Here is a 5,925-nt window from a genome sequence, read left to right on the forward strand (position 1 = left end):
TAAAACAGGAAGAAAAGAATATGGTTTAATCAATGGTTTCCATTTTGAATGAGCAAAGAATTGACATGTCCAGGGATAAAATGTTACAGAGGAATCCTTTTGATATCAGTTATATACTATTTATTTGTCAAATTAGGCTAACAGCATTTCACTTTCAATCACTCGATATTTCAACCCTTTATGTAACAAAATTTATAAAATCCCATTAGCTAGTCCTCTTTTTTTAAAGAAAAATGTTAAAAATACTGCTGAATATACTCCACATTTGACAAACCAATTTTGAAACTTCTTAGTACATATGTATTTTATGTATACTTACCAAGAGTTTAGAAAAATTTGTAATTCCACCATTCGATTCCAACCAATCATAACCCCCATGTCTGTATTTTCCAGCCAGAAGACTTAGAATCCATACTTGAGCTAAAGTCTCAGTTAAAACCACTGCCTGACCCTGCAGTTCATTCCACCCTCCATGTTCTACCTTGATTGTTTCTCAGGTCTGCTCCACTCCCACTACAGTTACCAAATCCGTTCTGATTCCCAAAGCTACCTGGATTACCACCAAATCTTCCACCTCTTTCTCTCTATTGCTATTGTGCTTACACTTGCATTGGATATATGTATGCTGATTCCCTTAATAATCAAGTCCTCTCCACAAAGAGACTGGGCAAGCTAATCATCTGCAATGTAAGAAAGGCAAAGTCCCTGAATGGTTTGGAAATGAAGACATGTATCACTTCTCTGCAATGACAAAAGAACTGCTGCAGCTTATCAGAATTCATGTTCTCTGTACAACACCCCACAAACATCTTTTTGCTTCTCAAAGTCTCATTCAGGGTTTGCTTAGAGTTAGGAAGTGTACAGTCACACTATCCTCTATCTGTCTTATGTTGCTGTGACATTCTTTCACCTAGGTTTCATATTTTATAAAATGAACAAAGCCAAACCCCTTTGAACAGCCAGTTCTAACATCCTTCTTGACCTGAACCATAAGAATTTCTCCAAAGGTACTGAAATATTCTTTCAGATCCTGTTCAGTTGTTTTCCATGGGAGACCCAACACTGCTAAAGCAGATGTTTTCTGGACTGCTCTTTTCACTTTTCTGGCTAATGAAGTATCTGTCTTTTCCCTTTTTCTGTAGTTATCTACAGAATAGTTGACAACGTATACCAAATTTCCCCAGCCAGCATTGGGGGCATGCAGAATTCCTTCTACCAGCACAGACTCCTAAGACCTGAGACACGGGAATCCTGTAGGGGAGCCCACATGCCCCTGGAAACTGGACTGTAACCATGGGCAGCAGCACCGTTCCATCATCTTCTGATGGTATTTCAATGGACTCATAATTCTCATCTCTGGTTACCTGAATACATGCAGATATTTTTTATTTTTCTGCTAGGCCACTGCTAGGAAGCCCAGTACAGATCCAAGAGCAGCCCAGCTACTTCTTCTTTCTAACAAAATTTTGAACCATGTTCTCTCCTGCCCTTCCTTGCCAACCCATGCTCATATACCTCAGAAGCATACCATATGGAATCTTCTGGTTCCAACTTTTTTAACCAAGCCTAAAATCTGGAATATTCATTCATGTGATGAAGAGTATCAAAAATTTGTATCTTTTAGCAAATAAAATAGTCATTTGTCTGAATCTACCACATATTTTCATCTCTTCTCATGCTGTATAATATTTATTTGGATAAATTACATTCAAAGACATATTTTGAGTTCAGTGTAACATTTTACTTTTAAAGAATATCCCAGTAAACACCTTGAAATGAATACAGTTAAGTTGTGTAAAGCTTCTTTTAGAAGAATGGTGGTATATAAACAATTCACAAAGTAATAGATTATTTTATTCTTGAAATAAATAAACTTTTGTACTTAACACTGTATTCTTTAATGTTATATTTTATTCACAGTGTGACTTCATATTAAGAATTTCTCTACTCAAATTAAGAAGGAAATTAATTTATGTTAATATTAAAATGCATCAATATTTTATTTTGTTAAAGGGAAATTCACTAACATTAACAGCTAAAGCAGGTGAATTATTCCATGATTGACACATTTTTGTACTAATCAGATTATCACTGGGTCATTCAGCACCTCTCACTTTCAAGCTTACCTTCATACTTCCATTAAGGCACCTGAGGAATTTCATATTGAGAATACTTTGGCTAGTTTTATCAGAAAAAAAAATTAAACTGTGTATTCTTATTTGTTTATTTTTTCACTCATTTGTTTATCAGTTCTCTGCATATTGCCTCACACAATTTGATGCAAAATTGCGAAGTGGTGAGTTGTGCTTCTCTGTCTTTTAATGTCTGCTTAAATCCTTTTAAAGGGATTTGGTTACTATCTTCACTGAATTATTTCTGCTAAAATCATACTTTCAGCTTGCTAAATAGGACTTTTTCTACTTGTATTTTTCTCTCTGTGTGTGTATGTGTGTGTGAGTGTGTGTGTGTGTATGTGTGTGTTTAGACAAATCATATTCAATAATTTATATTTAGTCTTTCTAATAAAATTTCGCATGTCTTTTTTAAAAACTCTTTCTACCAGGAAAATAAATCAAGTAATGAGCTGTGTCCAGTTAAGTATGAGAAGACCCAGTCTCCATCAAACTTTCTAATTTATATTTTACTTCTACCTTCAATTTAACAGGAGTAGATTTTAAATTATGAACTTATTACTAATTATTCATATAATTAACAATATTATAATATAATCTATGTAGTCAAAGTCTTTTGGATATTTGGTGGCTATACATATTATTTGAGTAAATATTTTATTTTACTTTTAAACTCTTTTATTGAGGTATGATTGAAATCCAAAAAGCCATACTTACTTAATTTATGCAACTTGATGAGTCTAGAGACAAGTATAAACCTATGAAATCATGACCAAAATCTATGCCATAAACATATCTGTCATCTATTTACACCTTGTTTATTTATTGTTATTATTATTTTTTGTGTGATTAGAATACTTAACATAAGATCCAAAGTCTTAGTAATTTTTATATATACAATACAATATAGTTAACTATAGACACTATGCTTCATCATGGACCTCTAGGACTTATTCATCTTGCATCAGTGAAACTTTGTACTCCTTATGTAATATTACCCTATTTCCCTTTCCTTCTACCCCCAGGTAGCCACCTTTCTATTATATGCATCCATTTGTTTGACTATTTCAAAGTTATCATAGAAGTGGCATCATGTGGTGTTTGTTTTACCATTACTGATTTATTTTACTTAGCATAATGTCTTGAAGTTCATCCATGTTGTCACAAATGGCAGGATTTCCTGCTTTTACAAAGCTGAAAAATATTCCACTGTACATATATACCCAATTTTCTGTATCCAGACTTCTGACATGAACATTTATGTTGCTTCCATATCCTTTTTATGTAAGTAATGCTGTAACTAATATGGGAATACAGATACCTCTTTGAGATTCTGGTTGTAGTTTCTTTGAATATATACCCAGAAGTAGAATTGTTAGATCATACAGTAGTTCTATTTTTAATTTTTTGAGGAACTCCATACTCTTTTCCACAGGAGCTTCAACATTTTATATTTTCAACAACAGTGTAAATGGTTTTACTTTCTTCATATATTTGATAACACTATTTTAATAATAGCTATTCTAATGAGTGTGAGATGACAGCTCATTGTGCTATTGATTTACATTTCCCCAGTGATTAGTGATAGGGAGCATCTTTTTATATAACTGTTGGTCATTCTATATCTTCTCTGAAGTAATATCTATTCAAACCCTTTGCCCATTTTTCAACCACGTTGTTTGTTTTCTGTTGAGTTGTAGAGAAGTGTCTTATATATTTTGACTGTTAATCCTTTATCAAACATATGGTTTGCAAATATTTTTTTCCATTTCATGTTTTTCTTTTTCTTCTGTTGATTGTTTCCTTTGCTGTAGGGAAGCTTTTTAGTTTGATATATCCCCACTCATCTATTTTTACTTTTATTGCTTGTGCTTTTGGTGTCATATTCATACGTCATCATAGGGCCAATGTTAAGAAGTTTTTCCCCTTTGTTTTCTTCTAGGAGTTTTATGTTTAAGTCTTTAATCCATTTTTAGTTAAATTTTATGTACAGTGTAAGATAGGAGTTCAGTTTTATTCTTTTGCATGTAGATATCCACTTTTCCCAACATTTATTGAAGAGACTATCTTTACCTTTTGTGTATTCTTGGTACCCTCACCAAAGATTAGTTTACTGTATGTGCATGTTTATTTCTGGGCCCTTTATTCTGTTCCATTACTATGTGCCAGTCTTTCTGTACTTATGCCACTATCATTCTGTTTTAATTGCTGATGCTCATTCTCACATAGTACAGGAAATCCTAGCCAAAATAAATAGGCAATAAAAGAAATAAAATGCATCCAAATAAGCAAGAAAAACTAAATTATCTATGTTTGCAGATGACATGATTTTATATGTAGAAAATACTAAAGACACACACACACACCCCCACACACAAACCTGTTAGAACTAATAAGTGATTTCCATAAACTTATGGGAAACAAAATCAACATATGAAAATCAGTTGTATTTCTGTACAATATCAATGAGCATCTAAAAAGAAAATTAAGAAAAAATAATAAATAAAATAATGTTGTAATAAATTATTACAAAATCATTACAAAATCATTCTTAGAAGTGTTTACCAATGCCCAAAAACACATATTTTGTTTTCCTCTGAAATTTTGGATATTATTCATGAACTTTGGGCTTACCAAGGCCAACCCTTCCATCTTTTCACCATCCTTATGACTATGAAAGCCATTGAGATGACAGAAGCATAGAAGCTGGAGAAAGAAACCATGAGTTAGCTCTTGCATTAGTCTAGGTAGACTAACCATTATAAAATCAGTACCTAACATTCAGAAATGTTATGAAACAGAAATTTCTCACATGAGCCTCAGTCCCATACAGTTTGGAGAGTTTTCATCACATAGCCATTTATTGATCTTGACTCCTTTTTTCATGTGATTATTTCACTTGTAGAGCCTCCTCCTTCTCTGGGTTTAACCTGCAGATAGGGAGAGTGTTTAGGGATGAGCACTACAGACTACTCTGGGGCCCAGAAATGCCATATATTACTTCTTCCCATATTCTTTGGGACAGAATTTAGTCACATGATATTCTGACACAAATGTATCTAGTAATAGAAAAACTTCAGCACCTTTTATTTGGGAAGACAGTAATGAAAATCTTTAGATTTTCTACACATAGAATGAAACTACATAAAGTCATATTTTTATAGCCCTTTAATGTGTCAAAAGTAAATGTTTAACATTGTCTATCCAAATAGTAGGAACATTAAAGCACATAAATCCCTTTTTTATGGTTAAATGCTTCCATTGATATTTGATAGATAAGATTTGTGTAAGTTACATAAATTATCTGTTAACACAGACATCTCTCTAAAGCCAGAGGTCAAATGTTTGAATCGATTCAATGCTTTGAAGGCATTTTTCTCCCTCACCAAGCCACTAAGACAATACACCACTTTTCTGACTGCATCCTTAAAAAAAAATACGTCAATAAGAAAAGTAAAATTTCTGGGGGTGGGGGCAAGATGGCTGAATAGAAACAGCTCTGGTCTGTAGCTCCCAGCAAGACCAATGCAGAAGGCGGGTAATTTTTGCATTTCCAACTGAGGTACCCAGTTCATCTCATTGGGACTGGTTAAGCAGTGGGTGGAACCCACAGAAAGTAAGCAGAAGCAGGGTGGGCTGACACTTCACCTGGGAAGTGCAGGGAGCCAGGGGACTTCTCTCCCCAAGCCAAGGGAAGCAGTGAGGGACTATGCTACCCACCCGGGGTATTATACTTTTCCCACAGATTTTTGCAATCCACAGATCAGGGGATTCCTTCGTGAGCCTACACCAC

The 5,925-nt window shown here is 34.0% G+C and overlaps 1 pseudogene; it reads right to left on the reverse strand.

Moving 5' to 3' along the window:
• Positions 1–965: 965 nt before the first annotated feature.
• On the reverse strand, positions 966–1,379 carry LOC112133819 (TAR DNA-binding protein 43-like; annotated as a pseudogene).
• Between the last annotated feature and the right edge of the window lie 4,546 nt (positions 1,380–5,925).

Source organism: Pongo abelii, chromosome 5 (genome assembly GCF_028885655.2).
Source record: "Pongo abelii isolate AG06213 chromosome 5, NHGRI_mPonAbe1-v2.0_pri, whole genome shotgun sequence".
NCBI lineage: Eukaryota > Metazoa > Chordata > Mammalia > Primates > Hominidae > Pongo > Pongo abelii.